Raw genomic sequence first — 23,905 nt, forward strand, 5'->3', positions numbered from 1 at the left:
GGCTATGGTTTTTCCTGTGGTCATGTATGGATGTGAGAGTTGGACTGTGAAGAAAGCTGAGCACCAAAGAATTGATGCTTTTGAACTGTGGTGCTGGAGAAGACTCTTGCAAGTCCCTTTGGACTGCAAGGAGATCCAGCCAGTCCATCCTAAAGGAGACCAGTCCTGGGTGTTCATTGGAAGAACAGATGCTGAGGCTGAAACTCCAATACTTTGGCCACCTCATGTGAAGAGCTGACTCATTGGAAAAGACTCTGCTGCTGGGAGGGATTGGGGGCAGGAGGAGAAGGGGACGACAGAGGATCAGATGGCTGGATGGCATCACCAACTCGATGCATGTGAGTTTGGGTGAACTCTGACAGTTGGTGATGGACAGGGAGACCTGGCGTGGCCGCAAAGAGTCGGACAAGACTGAGCGACTGAACTGAACTGAACAGTTTACCTAAAAAATTCCATGCATTGCTTTTGAAAATGGATTGAACATTTAATGTGAATGTCTATTCAATGTTATTTTTCCCTCTTGCCACAGATTTTAGTGGGTTTTTTTTTTTTTAAGTTTTTATTTTGTATTGTGGTATAGCCCTTCCTAAAGGAAATCAGTCCTGAATATTCATTGGAAGGACTAATGCTGAAGCTGAAACTCCAATACTTTGTCCACGTGATGCAAAGAATTGACTCCTTGGAAAAGACCCTGATGCTGGGAAAGATTGAAGGCAGGAGAAGAAGGGGATGACAGAGGATGAGATGGTTGGATGGCATCACTGACGCGATGGACATGAGTTTGAGCAAGCTACAGGAGTTGGTGAAGGACAGGGAAGCCTGGTGTACTGCAGTCCATGGGCTTACAGAATCGGACACGACCGAGTGACTGAGCTGAACTGAACTGATAGCCCATTAGCAATGTTATCATAGTTTCAGGTGAACAGCAAAGGGACTGAGCCATACATACACATGTTTCCATTCTCCCCAAACTCCACTCCCATCGAGACTGCCACGTAACATTGAGTAGAGTTCCATGTGCTGTAGAGAAGGTCCTTACTGGTTATCCATTTGAAATATAGCAGTGTCTACATGTCGATCCCAAACTCCCTCACAGATCTTAGTTTTTACAAGTCGGGGCTTTGGAGAGTCAGAGAAAGTTAGTCCCAATTTTTTTCCTCACAGAATATTTGATACCACTGATTTTGTTATGTTTGGAGTTGAAGATAAGGTTTGGTATCGTTAGGTTGTTCACTTGTGTTTGGCTCTTTGCAACCCTATGGACTGTAGCCCACTAGAACCTCTGTCCATGGAATCCTCCAAGCAAGAATACTGGAGTGGGTAGCCATTTCCTTCTCCAGAGGATCTTCTCAACCCTGGGATTGAACCTGGGTCTTCTGCATTGCAGGCAGGTTCTTTACTGTCTGAGCCACCAGGGAAGCCTCAGAGTTTGGTAGACGTGAGCACAAAGAGGCCTGGGAAACAGGAGGTCCAGGCTGTGCTGCTGGGTGACCCTGAACAGGTTTCCTCAAGGCTTTGGGTCTATGTGTCATTATCTGTCAACTCTGAGGCTAAGACAAAAAAAACTAATGAGGATATTCCAGCTTTCAAATGATGTGATTGTAGGATTTCCCTACCAGTTTCTGTGTGTAGCAAGATGGCCTATTTAGGTAAGAGATGTCTGGTTCAGTGAGTTGTAGCTGTTTGCTCTGCCTGAGAATTGTTACTGGAATTAATTTGTAGAAGCTGTTAGATATTTGCTCAGCAGATTTCAAACTACATGTTTGATTTTTTCAAGAGCCCATATTAGCAACTGGATGGAACTTTAGATGGTTGAATTTTTATTCTGTCTTCAAAAACACTGCTACAGAAAGTAGAAAGTCTCTAATGTGTCTCTCTAAATATGTTTTTTATAGTGTTTAGTCCATTATATCAGATTTAAGACACACCTTTACTAAAATTATTTATAGGTAGGGTCATAGTATAGCTCATAAGATGGTCAAAGTCCTTTCACTGTTTCTTTTCTTTTAATTAATTAAATTGAAATATAGTTGATTTATAATGTGTTAGTCTCTGTGTACATCAAAGTGATTCAGTTTGTATATATGTGTCTGTGTACATATATATACATATATATATACATATATATATGGGCTTCCCTGTGGTTCAGAGGTAAAGAATTTGCCTACCAGTGCAGGAGATGCAGGCTAGATCCCTGGGTAAGGAAGATCCCTGGAGAAGGAAATGGCAACCCACTCCAGTCTTCTTGCCAGGAAATCCCATGGACAGAGGAGCCTGGTGGGCTACAGTCCATGGGGTTGCAAAGAATCTGGACATGACTTAGTTACTAAACAGCAACATTTTTTATATATATATATATATATATATATATATATATATATATATATATATACACACACATACACATACATACATATTTTCTCAGATTCTTTCCCCTTATAGTTTATTATAGTCAATTATAATCAATAACTCCCTGTGCTATAGGGAATAAGCAAGTAGGATCTTGTTTATCTATTTTATTATATAGTGGTGTGCATCTGCTAATCCCAAACTCTTATTTATCCCCTTCCCACCCCCCTTTCCCCTTTGGTAATCGTAAGTTTGTTTTCTATGTCTGTATGTCTGTTTCTGTTTTGTAAATAAGTTCATTTGCATCATTTTTTAGATCCCACATATGAGTGATATCAGGTATGTCTTTTTTGTCTGACTTACTTGACTTGGTATGATAATCACTAGGTGCATCCATGTTGCTACCAATCACATTTAATTGTGTCAGTGTTTGGCATGTTAAATAGCCTTTGCAGTCCAGGCAGGGAACCTGACTGCCATTTATAAAATTGTTATTTCCTTGGTAATTATAATCTACTTTGTCTTCCAAATGATTAAAAAAAAAGGATGACAGGATGTGTGTGGTAAAAGAGGAAACTGAGGGTCTGAGTCAGAGGTAGTTGAATGGGAGGATGCGTGCCAGTGTGACGGCACGATCTCTCTCCCAGGCCCTGGCCCCTGACCTCCTTCCTTCCCCTCCTGTCTCCGAAGGACAAGTGGTTGCATTAGGAGCCTGTGCGAACTCCCTTCTATATTGGTTATGCATAGCTGCGTGACAGCACCACTACCAACTTAGCTGCTGAATTAGTGCATAACTCTCTGGGACAGCTTCTGTGTGTCAGGAGTCTGGCTGTGGTTTGTCTTGGTACTTTATAAGGCTCCAGCCAGGGTGTCAGCCAGGGCTGCGGTCTCATCTGAGGCTCGAATGTGGAAGGGCTTTCTTCTGAGATCGCGTAATTGACGGCAGAATTCAGTTTCTGGTGGGCTCCCAGTTGCTTGTTCACTGTCAGCTGGAGGCTGCCTTCCGCTGGCTCTCTCTATAGGCAGTCCACTGCTTGGCAGCTTGCTTCAGCTTTCCCCCAGAGAATCTTGCTGCAGAATGGATGTTACTGTCTCGTGTAATATAACTACATGCCCTGTCATTTTTGTCTTATTCACAAGTCCCACTTGCAGTCAAGGGAAGAGGATTTCACAAGCATGGATAATAAGAGATGATGGTTATGGGGACTGTTTTGGAGTCTGGCCAGGAATATGACTTCTTTTTATCACTTTTTTCCTCTCTGGGTATTTGTCTACTTAACTTGGGGGCACAATTCTTTTTTCTTATCCCTTCCTTCTGACAAACATGGGGAACTCAACACCCTGGTGGCCTTTCTTCACTCTTTTCTTCTGTAGAAACACCAGGAAGAGGTAGTAGGAGACTCAGTCTTGATAAGAAACTCTCATGCTTTGGGGGCTGTCCTGTAACACTCGTGTTTTGTGTGTGTGATGTGATTCCTGGCAGGTGTTTCTAAGTCATGATGTGGCTAACATGATGACTTAGGAGGCATCTTCTCAGCTTTTATGTCTTCTGTTCACTGTTGTCTTTAAACAAGTGCTGAAGCCCGAAGCTAGTTCACTTTCCCAGTGCCGTCCTTCTAGAGTTCTTGCTATGACTATGTTTTAGATTTTAATTTAGAATCATTGGCCCTATTAGCTGCCCATTTGTGTCATTTCCCTTATTACCCTCTTCCCTTCAGTCATCTTTACAGGGTTTCTTGCCTTTCTCTGGCCTGCTCCCGGCCTGTGACTTGGTCAGTCTCCAATTACTGCTCTTCCTCATTGCTGAGGAGACAGCATAGTATCGGGTTAAGAGCAAGGACTGAAGCCAGGCTCCCTGGTTTCGAATCTCAGCTTTGCCATTTATTAGCTGAGGAATCTCGAGCAAGTGATGCATTTTGTTTCCAGGTGGCTGCTGTGAACTGTTCTGATTTTCTCACTGGCCAACAAGCCTCTGCTCGCTGCTGCTGCTCTCACTGTGCTCCCAAGATACGTGCACAGGTATTAGAGTGATGTGTGCTTTACCACTCACTGAAACTTTAGATGAAGCCTTTTTTTCTGGTGAAGTAGGCCAGAACATTTCTGAGCTTATGAGGAAACATCTTTTTTTGGTTACTGTTGCCTTGGAACCTACAGACCTCCTAAAGATGAGGATAGTTTACTTCTTCCAATAGCACATTTAATGAGCACTTAGTGTTTGTCATGAGCCTTATAAAGCTGTGTGCAGGCAGTATATCTTTAGCCCATAAAGCAACAATAAGTTGTAGTACTACTGTTACTCCCATTCTATTGATGAAACAGAAAAGTGAAAGTTTAAGTCGCTCAGTCATGTCTGACTCTTTGAGACACCACGGTCTGTAGCCCATCAGGCTCCTCTGTCCATGGGATTCTCTAGGCAGGAATACCGAGGCTCAGGGGAATTTAATGACACGCTCAAGGTCTTCAAGGTGGATTGGGGAGTGTGGTTCTGTGTGACTGCAAAGCACGTGCTTTTAGTGACGGAAGGACACCATCTGCCATAGAGAAATCTAAGCACTTTTCATGAACTCTTTAGGAGAAAAGAGGCCAAAAACGCAAAGCAATCATGTCTTATGATACAACAGCTCCTATCTCCTTCTGCAGTCTTAGTGCAAAGGCCATCCTCTAGTGTCTCGGCTCTCAAATGATCTTGACTTTGATGCCCTCCAGTCACCTTCTACCTTTGGGAAGTTTGGCCTCACCCTCGAAGATAAAGCAGGTGTTCTGAAAGGTCTGTGTTCTTGTTAGCTAGATTTCTTCATGACTGTTGTAGAATCTTAACATCGTATATGAGGTGTGATTAAGAAATACTGGGTTTTTAACTATCCCACCCAAGATTTTATACATCCAGATTGTTCTCCTTAAGTGCCTCAGCTAAGTTAATTGCTTGTATTCTGGTGAAACTGCCATTGCACTGCGTTCTCTTAAATGAACGTCACCTCAACCACCTTATAACTCCTTCCCCACCTCCAGCAGTGAGCACAGTGTCCTCTGCCAGCTGCATAGTCCGTTGCTGAAGTCACTTATAATTCTTTCAGATAACCATGGTGGTGGCAAATGACCATCTTTGAGAAAGAATTTGATTCCTAGAACCTATTAAAATGCTTTCCATCATAGCAAAGAATATGTTTTTGTTAAAAAATCAGGAGCAACTAAACTGTAATGAGACATTTACTCGTGGGTTTTGAAGGTACAAGAAGCGTATACAGTTTACTCTGAGCAGTCAGCATCACTGGAGTGAGTCCCAAAGAGATGAAGGGGATCAAGGAGTACTTTCTGTAGATACAAAGTTCTGTTTAAACGTGGGTATTGCTTCACCTCTTGGCCTTTGTTTTCCTTGAAAACGTAGCTGATAAATTCTTACTATTGTTGATGAGGCTGTAATGCAAAGCTTACCTTGGAGATAAATAGCTGGCCTGCCACTCTCAAGGTGGCTTTTATGTCCCACAAATGCCCACCAAGTGGTTCACATTATAATGCAAACCAGAAGAATTAACACTAGTGGAAATGATTCATTCCCTCTTTTAAGAATTTATCATCAAAAAAAGAAACTTGGTACTGATACAAAGAATGCCAACAAATGTATAACTAGAACTTTTGGTTTGCATGTTAGTAAAGGCTGCCAACGAAAGTGGAGATTTTTATTTAACACTTCATTAGGATCAAAATAGAAATGTTCCATGTTGCTGTCAAAAGTATCACTTGAAACTCCTTCCAAACTGTTCACCTACAGAAAGAGTCTGAATTTAATGGACTCAATACCATAATTGTGCTGGTAGCTATGAATTTAATAGACTATCATGCTTGCACTAGCACAATAACACAATAATTATAATTATATTTGGGGGACATATTCTGTGGTGGACACTGTATATGTATTATCTCTAATCTGAGCAACTACTCCCCAGGGGGATGTATTATTGTCCCCATTTTACAGACCTGGAAACTGAGGCTTAATAATTAAATTACTTGGCAAAGACCAATGCTGTTAAATAGCAAAAGGTGGAATTCACGCTTATGTGTTTTAAACTTACATCAAATCCTCTGCATTTGAGCAAGTTCCTCTGTGCTGGGTATAATCTACAGATCTTTGACTCTTCATTCCTTCCCTGCTATTTTTGTTGGTGTTGACAAGAACTACGAAGTTTTCTGTATTGGTGTGGTGTTTTTCATTTCTCTCCCTTTATGCCCCTCTTACACACACACATACACCCTAAAGGTCTGGATAACTAGGAGATTCTGCCTGTTCTGTAACTGAGGTTAACCGTGTCTCATGGTATCTCTGCGTGGAGGCATTTTATCATTAATATTATCTCCTGTCTCTGAACTCCTTTAACACTGAGGCTTCAAGCGAGGAAAGTTAACAGGTTCTTCTTTTATAAGTGTCGTCTACTTGGAGCCGTATGTTCTTCACATAAAAGGAGCAGTCCTTGCGTTCTGCTTGGTAGAAGTGAGATGTTTTCATTTGGGCTGTACTGTAAAGGGAAACTGGAACTTCATATCCCTTGCTGGTGGGCCCTAAAATGTTGTGAAATTGAAAAACAGAAGTAAAACATACTCTGATCACTTACTTTCAGTAAAAGGGGGACAGTTTGCTGAGTGTAAGCCATTCAGCTCAGTCGCTCAGTCGTGTCCGACTCTTTGCGACCCCATGGACTGCAGCACACCAGGCCTCCCTGTCCGTCACCAACTCCTGGAGTTTACTCAGACTCATGTCCATTGACTCAGTGATTCCATTCAACCATCTTATCCTCTGTCGTCTCCTTCTCTCCTGCCTTCAATCTTTCCCAGCATCAGGGTCTTTTCAAATGAGTCAGTTTTTTGCATCAGGTGGCTAAAGTATTGGAGCTTCAGCTTCAGCATCAGTTCTTCCAATGAATATTAGGGACTGGTTTCCTTTAGGATGGACTGGTTGGATCTCCTTGCAGTCCAACGGACTCTCAAGAGTCTTCTCCAACACCAACAGTTCAAAAGCATCAATTCTTCTGTGCTCAGCCTTCTTCACAGTCCAACTCTCACATCCATACATGACTACTGGAAAAACCATAGCTTTGACTAGATGGACCTTTGTTGGCAAAGTAATGTCTCTGCTTTTTAATATGCTATCTAGGTTGGTCATAACTTTCCTTCCAAGAAGTAAGCGTCTTTTAATTTCATGGCTGCAGTCACCATCTGCAGTGATTTTGGAGCCCCCCAAAATAAAGTCTGTCACTGTTTCCCCACCTATTTGTCATGAAGTGATGGGACCGGATTCCATGATCTTTGTTTTCTGAATGTTGAGCTTTAAGCCAACTTTTTCACTTTTCTCTTTCACTTTCATCAAGAGGCTCTTTAGTTCTTCTTCAAATTCTGCCATAACGGTGGTGTCATCTGCATATCTGAGGTTATTGATATTTCTCCCGGCAGTCTTGATTCCAGCTTGTGCTTCATCCAGCCCAGCATTTCTCATGATGTACTCTGCATATAAGTTAAATAAGCAGGGTGACAATATACAGCCTTGATGTACTCCTTTCTTGATTTGGAACCAGTCTGTTGTTCCATGTCCAGTTCTAACTGTTGCTTCTTACCTGCATACAGATTTCTCAAGAGGCAGGTCATGTGGTCTGGTATTCCCATCTCTTTCAGAATTTCCCACAGTTTATTGTGATCCACACAGTCAAAGGCTTTGGCATAGTCAATAAAGCAGAAGTAGATGTTTTTCTGGAACTCTCTTGCTTTTTCCATGATCCAGCAGATGTTGGCAATTTAATCTCTGGTTCCTCTTGCTTTTCTAATTCCAGCTTGAACATCTGGAAGTTCACAGTTCACATACTGTTGAAGCCTGGCTTGGAGAATTTTGAGCGTTACTTTACTAGTGTGTGAGATGAGTGCAATTGTGCGGTAGTTTGAGCATTCTTTGGCATTGCGTTTCTTTGGGATTGGAATGAAAACTGACCTTTTCCAGTCCTGTGGCCACTGCTGAGCTTTCCAAATTTGCTGGCATATTGACTACAGCACTTTCACAGCATCATCTTTCAGGATTTGGAATACCTCCACTGGAATTCCATCACCTCCACTAGCTTTGTTTGTAGTGATGCTTTCTAAGGCCCACTTGACTTCACATTCCAGGATGTCTGGCTCTAGGTGAGTGATCACACCATCGTGATTATCTGGGTCATTAAGATCTTTTTTGTATAATTCTTCTGTGTATTCCTGCCACCTCAATTTCTTCTGCCTCTGTTAGGACCATACCATTTCTGTCCTTTATTGTGCCCATCTTTGCATGAAATGTTCCCTTGGTATCTCTCATTTTTTTTGAAGAGATCTCTAGTCTTTCCCATTTTGTTGTTTTCCTCTATTTTTTTGCATTGATCACTGAGGAAGGCTTTCTTATCTCTCTTTGCTATTCTTTGGAACTCTGCATTCAAATAGGTATATCTTTCCTTTTCTCCTTTGCTTTTCGCTTCTCTTCTTTTCATAGCTATTTATAAGGCCTCCTGAGACAACCATTTTGCCTTTATGCATTTCTTTTTCTTGGGGATCATCTTGATCCCTGCCTCCTGTACAATGTCATGAACCTCTGTCCATAGTTCTTCAGTCACTCTGTCTATCAGATCTAATCTCTTGAATCATTTCTCACTTCCACTGAATAATCATAAGGGATTTGATTTAGGTCATACCTGAATCGTCTAGTGGTTTTCCCTACTTTCTTCAATTTAAGTCTGAATTTGGCAATAAGGATTTCATGATCTCAGCCACAGTTAGCTCCTGGCCTTTTTGTTGTTGTTGACTGTATAGAGCTTCTCCATCTTTGGCTGCAAAGAATATAATCAATCTCATTTTGGTGTTGGCCATCTGGTGATGTCCATGTGTAGAGTCATCTGTTGTGTTGTTGGAAGACGGTGTTTGCTATGACCAGTGAGTTCTCTTAGCAAAACTCTATTAGCCTTTGTCCTGCTTCATTCTGTACTCCAAGGCCAAATTTGCCTGTTACTCCAGGTATTTCTTGACTTCCTTCTTTTGCATTCCAGTCCCCTATAATGCGGAGAAGGTGATGGCACCCCACTCCAGTACTCTTGCCTGGAAAATCCCGTGGACTGAGGAGCCTGGTAGGCTGCAGTCCATGGGGTCGCTGAGAGTCAGACATGACTGAGCGACTTACCTTTCACTTTTCACTTTCATCCATTGGAGAAGGAAATGGCAACCCACTCCAGTGTTCTTGCCTGGAGAATCCCAGGGACGGGGGGAGGCTGGCGGGCTGCCGTCTATGGGGTCGCACAGAGTCGGACACGACTGAAGTGACTTAGCAGCAGCAGCCCCTATAATGAAAAGGACATCTTTTTTGAGTGTTAGTTGTAGGTCTTCTCAGATATGCAGATGACACCACCGTTATGGCAGAAAGTGAAGAGGAACTAAAAAGCCTCTTGATGAAAGTGAAAGAGGAGAGTGAAAAAGTTGGCTTAAAGCTTAACATTCAGAAAACTAAGATTATGGCATTTGGTCCCATCACTTCATGGCAAATAGATGGGGAAACAGTGGAAACAGTGTCAGACTTTATTTTTTGGGGCTCCAAAATCACTGCAGATGGTGATTGCAGCCATGAAATTAAAAGATGCTTACTCCATGGAAGGAAAGTTATGACCAACCTAGATAGCATATTGAAAAGCAGAGACATTACTTTGCCAACAAAGGTCCATCTAGTCAAGGCTATGGTTTTTCCAGTAATCATGTATGGATGTGAAAGTTGGACTGTGAAGAAAGCTGAGCGCTGAAGAATTGATGCTTTTGAACTGTGGTGTTGGAGAAGACTCTTGAGAGTCCCTTGGACTGCAAGGAGATCCAACCAGTCCATTCTAAAGGAGATCAGCCCTGGGTGTTCTTTGGAAGGAATGATGCTAAAGCTGAAACTCCAGTACTTTGGCCACCTCATGTGAAGAGTTGACTCATTGGAAAATATGCTGATGCTGGGAAGGATTGGGGGCAGGAGGAGAAAGGGACGACAGAGGATGAGATGGCTGGATGGCATCACTGACTTGATGGACGTGAGTTTGAGTGAACTCCGGGAGTTGGTGATGGACAGGGAGGCCTGGTGTGCTGTGATTCATGGGTTCACAAAGAGTCGGACACGACTGAGCGACTGAACTGAACTGAACTGAACTGTAGGTCTTCAACCTTTTCAAGGAGGTCGCCATTATCTTCATTACCTCCACCATAGTTTGGCCCCAGGCAAATAACAGGGAGGGAACACAGCCCCACCCATCAATAGAAAGTTGGATCAAAGGTTTACTGAGCATGGCCCCACCCATCAGAACAAGACCCAGTATCCCCCTCAGTCAGTCTCTTATGAAATCAGCAAGCTTTCATAAGCCTCTTATCCTTCTCCATCTGAGGAGAGATAGACTGAAAACCACAGTCACAGAAAACTAACCAATCTGATCACATGGCCCACAGCCTGGTCTAACTCAATGAAACTATGAGCCTTGCTGTGTGGGGCTACCCAAGACCGTCGGGTCATGGTGGAGAGCTCTGACAAAATGTAGTCCACTGGAGAAGGGAAAGACAAATCACTTCAATATTCTTGCGTTGAGAACCTCATGAACAGTATGAAAATGCAAAAAGGTAGGACACTGAAAGATGAACTCCCCAGGTCGGTAGTTGCCCAATAAGCTCCTGGAGATCAGTGGAGAAAGAACTCTAGAAAAAATGAAGAGATGGAGCCAAAGCAACAACACCCAATTGTGCATGTGACTGGTGATGGAAGTAAGTGAAAGTGAAAGTTGCTCAGTCGTGTCCGACTCTTTGTGACCCCATGGACAATACAGTCCATGAAATTCTCCAGGCCAGAATACTGGAGTGGGTAGCCTTCTCCAGGGGATCTTCTGAGCCCGGGGATCGAACCCAGGTTTCCCACATTGCAGGTGGATTCTTTACCAGCTGAGCCACGATGGAAGTAAAGTCTGATGTTATAAAGAGCAATATTGCATAGGAACCTGGAATGTTAGGTCCATGAATCAAGGCAAATTGGAAGTGGTCAAACAGAAGATGCCAAGAGTGAACATCGACATTTTAGGAATCAGCAAACAAAAGTGGACTGGAATGGGTGAATTTAACTCAGATGACCATTATATGTACTACTGTGGGCAAGAATCCCTTAGAAGAAATGGAGTAGCCATCAAAGTCAACAGAAGAGTCTGAAATGCAGTACTTGGACGCAGTGTCAAAAATGACAGAATGATCTCTGTTCATTTCCAAGGCAAACCATTCAATATCACAGTAATCCAAGTCTATGCCTGGTCCAGTGTAATCCATTAGTCCACAAATTATATGGATCACCAATATCTGAACTGAAAGTATGGACAAACTAGCAAGTCTGAGCACTGAGTGTCCCTTGTTAGATTAAAGCATGCTTGACTTTGGCACATCATGGCTTTCATTTTATTTAATCCGAACAACCACACAGTATGGTAGGGGCCATTTGATCCTCTTTCAGAAATAATGAAATTGAGGCTGGGGAACGTGAATGGATTTTCCCAAGGTCATGTGACTAGAAAGTGGTAGGACTTTGAGCAAACCTTTTATCTAGGCATTGTCCTTTGACAGATGGTGGTTTGGGTTGCCTAATCATTTCTCTCTTCTATCTTGTAATCTTTAAACAGTTTGTGAAATAGATCAACAATTCAAATGGGAATCAACATAGGTAGTAACTTAATTATTGATAAAAGCAGGATTGGAAAACTCAGAAGTGTCAGTTCGCTCTGTCTCTAAAACATGCATTGGACCCCAGTAACCCTAATGGAGTCATCCTAGTCCAGCAACTCTGCTGGAGAGAAGCCAACAGAGAGAGCTGGCTGGTCCTCCCAGAAACTGGCTGCTGTTGTCCTGTTTACTGTGGGGAAATTAGCTTGACTCCCGGTGTTGGAGAGAACTGGGGGGAGACCCTTGCTGCCCAGCTCAGAGTGGGGCCTCAGCACCACGCCAGTGGTTCCTCTAGAGTTCTCAAGTGGTTGAAAGTTGCTCAGTCGTGTCCAGCTCTTTGTGACCCCATGGACTGTAGCCTACCAGGCTTCTCTGTCCATGGGATTTTTCAGGCAAGAGTACTAGAGTGGGTTGCCATTTCCTTCTCCAGGGGATCTTCCTGACCCAGGGATTGAACCCAGGTCTCCCTCATTGTAGGCAGATGCTTTACCCTCTGAGCCACCAGGGAAGCCCAAGTGGCTAGTCACTCACTTTTAAGAAGGAAGAAGGGGTTTGGGGAAGGGGAGAGAAAGTGGCTTACTCTAATACTGCTTCCTTCCAAGAGACAGACTAAAAATTTCTTCCCGAAAACATAAGGGAGGGTATTTTAAAAGTCTTCACCCCAACCCCCCAACAGTAGAAATAGTGCTCTTTAAAGTCTTTTCTCTTGAGGTAATCTTCTGTGTTGTTCTCTCCTGCCGTTTTGATTTTGGAGAGAAAGGAAGAGACGACCATATTTCTCTCTAAGTTACAAAGAAAGGAGAAGACTTATGTAGTAGAAACCAAGAAATGGACTTTATGAGATATATAATCAGATTCTCTCTTCTCATGGCAGGTGATGGAAATGTACAGGAACAGTGGGAGAAGCCGGTAACTTATAGGAAGCCAAGATGACAAGAATTTTAAAAAATAATCAGTGAGTAAAATTTTGTTAGCTCTTTGGCATTCTTTTGACTACAGGGTGAATTTTCTGTAAGAAACAAAGTTAAAATAATAGCCCAATTAAATACCTTAAAAGTTTAAAAAAGAAAATTTTGAAAAGTAAGTATCTGAGTATGTAAATACTTCAGAAACTTGGTGCCAACATTTCAGAGATTCTTTTGCATTGTTCTTTCTTGGCAGAGTGTCTCATTTTCAGTTGAGTGTGTCAGCTTGGTGGATAGAGTATAAATATTTAAAACCTGAAAGGGGATCCCTCTCACATTAAGCTTGGACTTAGCCTGTCTCAAATGCAGATCGGTCTTTCTTCCAGTGGTACCATGGGCCTTATTTCTTCCTCACTTTTTGTGGGTACATTTTGGAGGTAAATATGAATAAACTTGGTGAATATGAAAAAATTGAGCTCTTTGTCTAGTCCTCTTCAATGTACCTTTTTTTTTTTTTCTTTTAACACATAAAAGGCCGTTAGTATTTGCAAATTACGTGACAGTTATATGTGATTGGTTTTGGTTTCATTATGGTAGTCATAATGGTTAGTGGAAAGATCATACATTTTTGAGTCAGACATTCACACACCTGACTCTGGCTATTGTGGTTTTAGTCGTTACTCAGCCTCTCCACCTCAGTTGACTCATCAGTATCCTGGATTTGATAATATTTCTCATGAAATGAAAGACTATTAGGATAGTACTTTGTGCTGTGACTGTTACATTACAGGGCCACAGTAAAAGTAGTTACTTTCCATCCTTATATTTGCATCATGATTTATAGTTTACAGACCTTTATGTTGATTTAGGAGACTGACCAGCTTAACTTCCTGAGCTACTGCCAGGCAGTGGTGGGTAAACATTGCAGATATTGATATGCAAGTAAATGTTCAGAGTCAGTCCTGATTGGGGGGCGGGGGGCGGGCAGTGGTTTGTAGCATTTGCAAATTTCTGTAGTGTGAACACTTTCACCATCGCTGATTTCATGCTACCATCAAGCATTACTGCCAGCAGAGTTGAGAAGTGATTGCAGGAGCACACCTTTATATGATTTCCTACCAACCAGGTACAATAGTTGCAAAGAACATCAAAGATCATTGATCATAGTAAAACAGGAAATGATGTGTTTTTGTTTCTAGTATAGTTTAATTGTTTTGGAGAAGGCAATAGCAACCCACTCCAGTACTCTTGCCTGGAGAATCCCATGAACAGAGGAGCCTAGTAGGCTACAATCCATGGTGTTGCTAAGAGTCGGACACGACTGAGCGACTTCACTTTCACTTTTCACTTTCATGCATTGGAGAAGAAAATGGTAACCCTCTCCAGTGTTCTTGCCTGGAGAATCCCAGAGACAGGGGAGCCTGGTGGGCTGCCGTCTATGGGGTCGCACAGAGTCGGACACGACTGAAGTGACTTAGCAGCAGCATTTTAATTGTATGTTTATATAATTTAGCATTTATTGATGGTGTGTTTAACAATCACCTTGCCCCAAGTCCTGAGAATATGCAAGGTTTTAAGGGAGTGATACATGAGCTGGCCTCAGCACACCAGTGGTGGTAAGTTTCCTATTGTGAAGACATTTCCAAGCCAGAAATCTTCAATTATCTTTCTTAGCCCTGGTGGTAAGAGTTTGGTTTGGTTGATAAAAGCAAGATCTGCTTTTGAATCCACGCTAGGTAACCCAAGTTGTCATGCCCCCACAGCTTCTGGCGTGAAGATAAGTGCCAAGATCAATCCAGAATTTAGATCTATTTTTTTAAGTGTGTGACTATAGTGCTCATGTTATTAACTCAGCTTTGTAACTGGCCCCTGGCACCCCTCACTTCTTCTGGCTTTTGAGTGATAGTGTGTGGAGATAAGTCAGACTGTTTACTTTCTTTTGAACTTTTTTATTTTCCTTCTTTGTACTCTGGCGAGTCTGCATTTCCTCAGGTAGTGACACTTTGGGGACAAGCAGCCAAGGTGTCTCTTGACTAATGATGGCACGTAGCTTCGCTTTTGATTCAGAAATTAAGAAAAAGGAATTGTCTCCAGAGAGAACAAACCAAAACCAAAAACCTGAGCAGTTTAAAGTTCATACCGGCTGGATTAAGATCTTAGGGAGTAAAATGGAGAGAAGAAAGGAAACTGGATCAGATATCTCAGTGTTTCTTCTGGAAGCAATTTCTTTAGTCTTGTCACTTGCCCTTTAGAAGGGAATAATTGAAGCCTGAAATTGCTAAGTAACAGCTAAGATCGTGGTGCTTGTATTTATTTTAAATCTCACCCACCTAGTTCTCAAAACACATTCTTTATTGAACCTTCAAAAAAAAAAAATGCCTTGGCTATTTCAAAACCTTTGTTTATGTCAATTCCCTGAATCAGACTTACATAATCTTAAAACATTTATTTCCCTTATTTCTTCCTAAAACAATAGGTATTTATATTTCCTACCGAGTCAGGATTGGACTTGGATTATTATAAAAGTAATTCTTGTCCTTTTGAAGAGGAAGCTCATGGGTAAAAGTCTGAGAGGCTAATTTCTGGACTAAGAAATATTGACATATCTTAAGTTGAATCAGGGTGTCTTTGGTAACTCTGAAAGCAAACATGGGAGTAATGATTAATAGAGAAGTGTTCCCACAGATAAAATATCCTGACTGATAATTTCTCCCTCCAAAATGGACCCTATGCATCTTCCAAACATCCCCACAGTAGATTAATTTTTGATTAGAGCACTGAGTGTACAAATGTCAAATGTGCAGATTTTAGAGCCTTGCTTTATGCTCACATCAGCATACTCAGTGGTGTCTGGAGACTTGAGAGTCATGGGTCATTAGGGTAGATTCCCTGGTGACACAGATGGTTAAGAATCTGCTTTCAACGCAGGTGACTTGGGTTCCATCCCTGAGTTGGGAAGACACCCTAGAGAAGGGAATGGCTACCTACTCCAGTTTTCTTACCTGGAAAATCCCAGGGACAGAGGAGCCTGGAGGGCTACAGTCCATGGGGTCACAAACAGTCGGACAGGACTGAATGACTAAGCAGCAGTAAAAATAAAACAGGCTTATTCCACTTATTCAAGAGTTGATAATCAAGTCTGAACCGAGAAAACTGTCATTTCAAAACAAGCGTGGTAAATGTTATGATATATTAAATACTCAGGAAACAGACGAGAGAGAGGAATTACCTGTGTGATAAGAGTGGGCTGGGGGGGGTGTTCAGGAGCAGATGACATTTGAATTGCGTATTTAATGATTAATGCCTTTTAATTAAAATGCCTTTTTTTAGGTTATAAAATTAACAATGCTAATTGGAAAGAATATTAAAATGTGAAAATTATTAAGATTAGAAAACTCATTATCACTACCCAGAGATACGATTATTAGGTTTTTGTTTTTTTTATATATTTTGCATACTGTTCCTGTGCCCAAATTAGATATTTTTTCTCCCTAAAATGGATCATTATCAATATTACTTTGAAACCTGATTAGACTAATAGTAAACTGAGACCATGCCAAATCAATAGATATAATCTACATCATTTTTGTTACTGTTCTATAGCATCCCATGTATATGTGATCTGTAATGTATTTAGCCATTTCCTTACTAGTGAGCATTTAGTTTCTTTTCAACTTTTCATTCTTTTAAAGCCCACTGTGATGAACATCTTTGTGTATGCACTGTGGTACACTTAGCCAATTACTTGGACAGGATCTTTGAACAGAGTGTGTAGGTAGAACAGTTTTTGAGCCAAGAGGGAGAGGTGGGAAAGGAAGATTCCATTCTTGGGAAAGGCCAGAATTGTAGTTTGGTTGAATGCAGAGAGAAGGCAGGTCCTCCTAATTAGGACTAGAGGTAGAAGACAGAGGTAGGAGCATCTTTGATGTTAAGCCCTGTATTCACTCTTAGTTGGGGGCCACGTGTGGAATCTCTATCATACTTGAAATGAAGACTGTCTTTAATTGCCCTCCATTTCTCTTGTATGGGAAAAAATAAAAAATTAATAGTGGTGCCTTCTGAAACTTCTTGAGAGTCTTAAGAAACTGACTAGTCAGGAAGTAAACAAGTAAGAGAAGTCATGGGGAAAGTACGTGTGTGTACATAGAAAAAAACTCGACTAGGGGAGCTTATGGTTTTGACAGGGGAAGAAAATACCATTAATAAATGTATTTTCTACTTAAGAAATTTAAACAAACTGTTTATTATTAAATTTAAAGATAATTTGGGAAAGATATGGGATAAGGGATAAATATCATAATTTAATAGTAATACCACTTTATATTTAGTGAGTACTTTTATGTGCTTATGTGTTTTAAATACATCGTTTTACTTAATCTCTCAACAACTGTCTTAGAAAGTGTCTAAGATTATCTCCATTTTGTGGGTGAAACCAAAGTCTCCAAGGCTGCTTTGGTGAGAGATCACCAGAATTGGGTTCCAGTTCAGGTGCCACTGGGGCCTTGGGCAAGTCCTGGGATTGCACTAGGATGGTTGTCAGAATACAGTGAGACAATATCTGCAAGCTTATGAGAACAGCATAAAGCACCATAGAAATGAGGACTGCTTCTTATAATAGGACACCTTCTTCTCTCATTACTGAAGGGAAGAAAGCACTTCTCTAGCCATTTTCCATTCCCTTTACCGTAGGTTACATTACCATCTTCTGCTTCTGTTAGGTCCATACCATTTCTGTCCTTTATCGAGCCCATCTTTGCATGAAATGTTCCCTTGGTATCTCTAATTTTCTTGAAGAGATCTCTAGTCTTTCCCATTCTGTTGTTTTCCTCTATTTCTTTGCATTGAACACTGAGGAAGGCTTTCTTATCTCTTCTTGCTATTCTTTGGATCTCTGCATTCAGATGCTTGTATCTTTCCTTTTCTCCTTTGCGTTTCGCTTCTCTTCTTTTCACAGCTATTTGTAAGGCCTCCCCAGACAGCCATTTTGCTTTTTTGCATTTCTTTTCCATGGGGATGGTCTTGATCCCTGTCTCCTGTACAATGTCACGAACCTCTGTCCATATTTCATCAGGCACTCTATCTATCAGATCTAGGCCCTTAAATCTATTTCTCACTTCCACTGTACAATCATAAGGGATTTGATTTAGGTCATACCTGAATGGTCTAGTGGTTTTCCCTACTTTATTCAATTTAAGTCTGAATTTGGCAATAAGGAGCTCATGATCTGAGCCACAGTCAGCTCCCAGTCTTGTTTTTGCTGACTGTGGAAAATTCTGAAAGAGATGGGAATACCAGAGCACCTGATCTGCCTCTTGAGAAACCTATATGCAGGTCAGGAAGCAACAGTTAGAACTGGACATGGAACAACAGACTGGTTCCAAATAGGAAAAGAGTACGTCAAGGCTGTATATTGTCACCCTGCTTATTTAACTTATACGCAGAGTACATTAAGAGAAATGCTGGGCTGGAAGAAGCACAAGCTGGAATCAAGATTGCCGGGAGAAATATCAATAATCTCAGATATGCAGATGACCCCACCCTTGTGGCAGAAAGTGAAGAGGAACTAAAAAGCCTCTTGATGAAAGTGAAAAGAGGAGAGTTGACTTAAAGCTCAAAATTCAGAAAACGAAGATCATGGCGTCTGGTCCCATCACTTCATGGCAGATAGATGGGGAAACAGTGGAAACAGTGTCAGACTTTATTTTTTGGGGCTCCAAAATCACTGCAGATGGTGATTGCAGCCATGAAATTAAAAGACGCTTACTCCTTGGAAGGAAAATTATGACCAACCTAGATAGCATATTGAAAAGCAGAGACATTACTTTGCCAACAAAGGTTCGTCTAGTCAAGGCTATGGTTTTTCCTGTGCTCATGTATGGATGTGAAAGTTGGACTGTGAAGAAAGCTGAGCGCCGAAGAATTGACACTTTTGAACTGTGGTGTTGGAGAAGACTCTTGAGAGTCCCTTGGACTGCAAGGAGATCCAACCAGTCCATCCTAAAGGAGATCAGTCCTGGGTGTTCTTTGGAAGGAATGATGCTAAAGCTGAAACTCCAGTACTTTGGCCACCTCATGTGAAGAGTTGACTCATTGGAAAAGACTCTGCTGCTGGGAGGGATTGGGGGCAGGAGGAGAAGGGGACGACAGAGGATGAGATGGATGGATGGCATCACCGACTCAATGGATGTGAGTTTGAGTGAACTCCGGGAGATGGTGATGGACAGGGAGGCCTGGCGTACTGCGATTCATGGGGTCGCAAAGAGTCGGACACAACTGAGCGACTGAACTGAATTGAACTGAACTGAACATTACCATCAACTGCTGCTACTGCTGCTAAGTCGCTTCAGTCGTGTCCGATTCTGTGCGACCCCATAGACGGCAGCCCACCAGGCTCCCCTGTCCCTGGGATTCTCCAGGCAAGAATACTGGAGTGGGTTGCCATTTCCTTCTCCAAAGCATGAAGGTGAAAAGTGAAAGTGAAGTAGCTCAGTCCTGTCCAACTCTGAGTGACCCCATTGACTGCAGCCTACCGGGCTCCTCCGCCCATGGGATTTTCCAGGCAAGAGTACTGGAGTGGGGTGCCATCGCCTTTTCCGATTACCATCAAAACATTTGCTATTCCTTCCTACCCATGCTCCATCCTGCGTGAGAGTTATGCTGTCACACCCACTGAGGGTTGAGCCCCATGGCTGTCTTGGCCCTTGGACTTGTAAATAACAATGACATGTGCCATTTCCAGGCAGAAATGGAATCCAAATGCCTGCTTCTACCATCTCTCTTTTCTTTTTGCATGAGATCAACCTGTCCCAGTTAGGGCTGCCACTTCTGCCTTGGTCACAGAGGGAAAAGGACATGGAGCCAATCTCAGCTCACCTGCGGAGAACCAAACAGGAGTCAGAAATAAACCTTCCTCTGTTGTTGGCTTCTAAAATGTTGGTTTTACTTGTTACTGCAGCATAATTTAGCCTGAACTGATACACCCTCTCTTTTCACCCCTTAAGTACCACCCTCTCTCGCCCTTTTAGGACACACACACTTTGTACAGAGAGCACCTTTGTAAAGTTGAGAAACAGCGCTCCCCCTCATCAGTTGTATTATACTCCCTCTCCTGCATTGAAGAGGCCAACCTTCATCAGAGGTTAGTACTTTAAATAAGGCATTTAAATAAGGTACTTAGGGTTGACCAACTTGACCTTTTTTTTTTTTTCCTTTAAACATTTGTAGAACGTGTCCCATGTCAAAGTCTGGACATCTAGAGGTTTAAAAAATCCAAGCCTTGGTCCTGGTCTTTAGAAATCTTAAAGAGTCTGATGCAATCAGATGCTGTGTATCTAATGCAGGAGACACAAGTTTGATCCCTGAGTCAGGAAGATTCTCTGGGGAAGGAAATGGCAACCCACTCAAGTATTCTTGGCTGAAACCCCATGGACAGAAGAGCCTGGCAAGCTATAGTCCATGCAAAGAGTCGGACACGACTGAGCGACTGAACAACAGCAAATCCTAACAGCTCTAAAAGAAGGCAGTGTCGGGTGGTGAAGGAGAGTGCCACTTTGACGAAGGTGTCTGTAGGTGTTCATATGGGTGTCGACCGTTTTGTTGTATGCCATCCTTGAGATGTTCTTTAAGTATTGTTGCTTTCTTAGTTAAGCTTATCTTCCTTTCTCCATGTCTTAGCGTGTATTTATTGTGCCACTTAATTGTACTATGTGCTAGGCTTCCTTATTCTCAGTATGTAGTTTTTAGTCAAACAGTGTATACTGACTCACTCACTGAGTGTATGCCCTTTCTTTCTGACATATGGTGTAAACTCTTGGGCTTCCCTGGTGGCTCAGCTGGTAAAGAATCCGCCTGCAATGCGGGAGACCTGGGTTCCATCCCCGGGTTGGGAAGATCCCTGGAGGAAGAAATGGCCACCCACTCCATTATTGTTGCCTGGAGAATTCCATGGACAGAGGAGCCTGACAGGCCCCAGTCCATGGGATTGCAAACTCTTTAACTTCTTCACCTCAATTTTTCCCCATAACTTAAGTTGCTTGCTGCTGCTAAGTCACTTCAGTCGTGTCTGACTCTGTGCAACCCCATAGACGGCAGCCCACCAGGCTCCCCCATCCCTGGGATTCTCCAGGCAAGAACACTGGAGTGGGTTGCTTAACACACTATTAAAACAAAATTATATTCTTAATAAATGATTGACTCTTTTCTTTGGTTTTTCCCACTCTCAAGTTTTTAGCTCTTCTTACCATGATATATGAAGTGAAGTTCATGGTTGTTAATCCATGTGCTCGTTTTTGTTTGTTTGTTTTTTTCCTTCTTCTTCTTCTTATGGTATCTGATGTGCTTAAGGCTCTGCATGGGAGAACCAGTTTGTCTTGGCTTAGTAACACCTTACCTCAATTTGGAATAATTTCCAGATGACTTGTCATATTTCAGATCACATGCCTAATAGTGTGACTAATGACTAGTCCTGGGTTTGGATGATGGAGTAAATCCAGAAGCTTTCACAAGTCTGTCTGGCCAGCGGTTGCTAGGTTAAGACAGTGTACAATCTAGCCATACTTTTGCTTTATGACTGAATTCAACTGTTTTCTATCATATTACTTCTGGCCATCTCTCGAGTTTGATTTCAAAAGGCATAACAAGGTTAATTTATTATTAAAGTCCCCTCTTAGATCAAGGGCTTTTAAACTTTTTGTCCAAGATGCACAGAAGGAAGGGACTGTCCACCTCCATCAGATGAGAAGGAAGACTCAGGGACCTGCCATAATTTATCACTAATGGTCTGCTTTTAGGTTGGGTGATGGATTTATGATTGTCGATTTTATTATTATTTTTCCTGACCAATATGTTAAATATATTCTCTTATATGTAATAAATACTCCTTAACCAAAAACATTTTTAAAAATGTGATATACAGCTAAAGTTGTAAAGTGCATCCATCACATTTATTTTGGCAGAACTGATTTACCTCAGTTATTTTTGCAATCTTAATCTTTTTTAAAACACCTGTCTAAGTGCCCTCTTATAGTGCCATCTTTTTTCAACAGGGCAAAACAAATTTTCTATGAAGACAGTATCTATAGACACTTAATTTTCAGACGATCTTCATGTCAATACCAGCATTTGTATAACTTAAGGTTTCCCCAGAGAAATATTTTCTTTTGTTTTGCCACAGAGAAATACCTTTTTTTGGGAAGATATAGAAAGTTGATGTCTGGCTATTGACTATGACTGCCCACTAGTTCCTTCTCTTCTCTGCAGGGAAATTTAGATACTTACAGAGTTGGCAATGTTAGCTCAGCTCTCAGTCACCTGAACTAAAAGCCCACTCTTGTCTGGCTGCTATGGATATCGGACAGAATACTGCCGGCTCTGGGGTCGGACATTCATAGCTCTGAAGCAGGCTGTGACATGTCTTCATGATTGACCTTAGGCTTCAAAACCTTCTCGAACGCTCAGTTTCCTCATGTGTTCAGTACAGTTGTTAAAACCTGCCTTGCTGTACTGTGTACAGATTAAATGTCAAGTGATATGCGCACGATGGAAGCCACCATCATTATTAGATCCTCAGTAAATGAATTCAATTGCGCATGTTTTTCTTGCTGTAGGTGGAATTTCAAGTACATTTTCCTATAGGAACAATGTTATGAATGGGGTTTGAGTATCATATTAGAACTATTAACATTATACCTCAGATAAATCATGAGTTAAATAGGCCTTTAAAGACTGGCCAGAGAAGCCAGTCTCTCTACATCTGGTCTCTAGTGAAATGCATTTCAAGTGCCACAGAAGAGTTCATTAACTTTAAAGTTCATTAAACAACTTTCAGAATGTAATTTATTGCCAGGTTGAAGACTGTTTAGATAAGCTTTTGTGTTAGACTTGAAATGGAATTTCTTGATAGGTGCTGATGTTTGGGGGACAGACAAAGGAGCCCTGCTTTCTACTTCTGGGAAGTAAACACCTTCTGGAGAACTTAGTTGCTCTAGGTAGTTCTAGTATAAACTAGTCAGTCATGGGACCTCGGCCCCTGGGGTGGCTACATGGCCCACGCTGACCAGCGTGAGTTTTTCTTCAGAAATTTTAAGATTATAACTATGGAATAGTCCCGCTTAGTGCCAGAGCTGGGAGTTAAGTGGAAGAAGGCAGATTTTAGGAAGGGAGAACAAAGCCAACATGTAGAAGCAAAGATGTCCTCTTGTCCTGGTGGAGTTCACAGTGGCCCTAAAGCCCAGCCACCCCTGTGGCTTTCACGTTGCTAGCCCTGATGGCTCAGCAGGTAAAGAATCTACCTGCAATGCAGGAGACACAGGAGACGTGGGTTCGATCCCTGTATTGGGGAGATCCACTGGAGGAGGAAATGGGCAACCTGCTCCAGTATTCTTGCCTGAAAAATTCCATGGACAGAGGAGCCTGGTGGGCTACAGTCCGTGGGGTTGCAAAGAGTTGGACATGACTGAGCGACTAAGCACAGTCAGTCGATCTATCTTACTTTTGCCTCTGCTGCTTCGAGTGCCATGACACCTGCAAGTTAAAGAATACTAATCAATTTGGTTGTTTATATTTGGAATATTTAAGAAGTGTGTCTTTGTCATGAGCAGTTATAATAAATGTAATTGCATAGTAGGGCAGCTGATTTATCACAGCTCTTTTAAAACAACGATAGTGTTTATTCCCATTTATAAAAGTAGAACTGTATTAGCACTTATCAAAAGATATGAGTGACTCTGTATGGATGAGAATGACTCTTGAATAGAGGCTTGCTCTAATGCAAATGTCATATAATTTTTTATTTTAAACCATATAAGCAAATGGAAACTTATGATGGTTCTAACAGTTATATGTTGCCTCGGACAACTGCAATGTGCTAACTTTTATGCTTAGGAGCACTTTAAGGTAAACAGGTAAGATATTTCTATTTAAGGAGGAATTGGTCTTTGGTA

At 41.8% G+C, this 23,905-nt stretch overlaps 1 protein-coding gene across 32 annotated transcripts in view; it reads left to right on the forward strand.

Annotated features, from left to right (window-relative positions):
* Nucleotides 1-23,905, forward strand: part of SGMS1 (sphingomyelin synthase 1) — a 323,691-nt gene that overhangs the window by 188,671 nt on the left and 111,115 nt on the right. For 28 of the 32 annotated variants that reach the window (XM_070363738.1, XM_070363729.1, XM_070363734.1 and 25 more), the window contains one exon: nucleotides 12,935-13,015. The exons of 2 other annotated variants lie outside the window; for them this stretch is intronic. The gene's annotated coding sequence lies outside the window, so the exon portion shown is untranslated. Of the gene's footprint in view, nucleotides 1-12,934; nucleotides 13,016-19,990; nucleotides 20,104-23,905 lie in introns of all 32 variants that reach the window. 2 more of the 32 variants (XM_070363725.1, XM_070363724.1) reach the window with 1 other exon arrangement.

Source organism: Bos mutus, chromosome 26 (assembly GCF_027580195.1).
Source record: "Bos mutus isolate GX-2022 chromosome 26, NWIPB_WYAK_1.1, whole genome shotgun sequence".
In the NCBI taxonomy this organism is placed as follows: domain Eukaryota; kingdom Metazoa; phylum Chordata; class Mammalia; order Artiodactyla; family Bovidae; genus Bos; species Bos mutus.